Consider the following 589-nt stretch of genomic DNA (forward strand, 5'->3'; position numbering starts at 1 on the left):
TTCTCTTAACCTCTCTACTCCCCAATCTCTCCCCAGTTATTAACTTCCATTTCCACCTCCTCCTACCCCTTAACCTCCTTCCCCCCTACCCCTTAACCTCCATTCTCACCTCCCCACCCCTTAACCTCCATCCCCCCTACCCCTTAACCTCCCCCCCTACCCCTTAACCTCCATTCTCACCTCCCCACCACCTTAACCTCCATCCCCCCTACCCCTTAACCTCCTTCCCCCCTACCCCTTAACCTCCATTCTCACCCCCTCCCCACCCCTTCTTTCCATTCCCACCTCCACCTTATCCCTTACCCTCCACCCCCCTACCTCCTATCCACCACCCATCAACCCCGGTACTCTATCGAGCCTCCCGCAAAAGAGGCCAAAAGGACGGCATAACCCATGCTAAAATCACCCTTCAGAACCTCATAACTCGACGGAATGCTCTCCACCTCTTCAACCCAGGTCATCAAACCTTACTTAGTTCATAAAAGGGGTGCGAAGAGCGATAGGAGTAAAGGGGGGAAGGAGAGGGATAAAGGTGAAGAGAGAGATAAGGATAGGGGTGGATGTTTGTGGGTAGATACGTCTGTGCATG

This window comes from Penaeus monodon, chromosome 29 (genome assembly GCF_015228065.2).
Source record: "Penaeus monodon isolate SGIC_2016 chromosome 29, NSTDA_Pmon_1, whole genome shotgun sequence".
Lineage (NCBI taxonomy): Eukaryota > Metazoa > Arthropoda > Malacostraca > Decapoda > Penaeidae > Penaeus > Penaeus monodon.